Source organism: Trypanosoma theileri, assembly GCF_002087225.1.
Source record: "Trypanosoma theileri isolate Edinburgh chromosome Unknown TM35_Tth_4_V1, whole genome shotgun sequence".
Lineage (NCBI taxonomy): Eukaryota > Euglenozoa > Kinetoplastea > Trypanosomatida > Trypanosomatidae > Trypanosoma > Trypanosoma theileri.
Genome location: NW_021639846.1, coordinates 165,437 through 166,003, shown reverse-complemented (window position 1 = coordinate 166,003; position 567 = coordinate 165,437).

Here is a 567-nt window from a genome sequence, read left to right as displayed (position 1 = left end):
TTTTTTTTTTTTCTTTCTTTCTTTTACTTAGATGCGGTTTGCTTTATATTCTTCTCCCCCTCCCTGTGTTGATTATTTCTCTTTCCCCTCTTTGTCCCTCTGTGATTCTATGTATGTGTGCGGGCGTTGATTTGAGATTCCATCGTTAGAAGAAGGAAAGAGGAAAAACAAATTCAGCGCCCATACACATATACATACAGAGAATCACAATTTTCTTTTTCTTTTTTTTTTCCTTTTTCTTTTTTCTTTTTTTTTCTTTTTCTCTTTTTTCTTTTTGTAATTCGTTTTACCCATACTGAAAAGAAAAGAAGAAAAAAAAAATATAATAAATAAGTGAAAAAAAAAAAATGTGAAAAGAAATGAGAGGTTATTTTTCTTTGGTTTACCGTTGTTATTTACAATATATAAGAGAAAATAAAAATAAAAAAAAAAGTATATATTTATATATAAGTATTTGTTTCTTTCTTTCTTTCAATTAAATATGAAATTCATAGTACTGTGCACTAAATAGGACACTTGTGTGTAAATTCTACCCATGTTCTGTTTTTTTTTTTTTTTTTTTTTTTT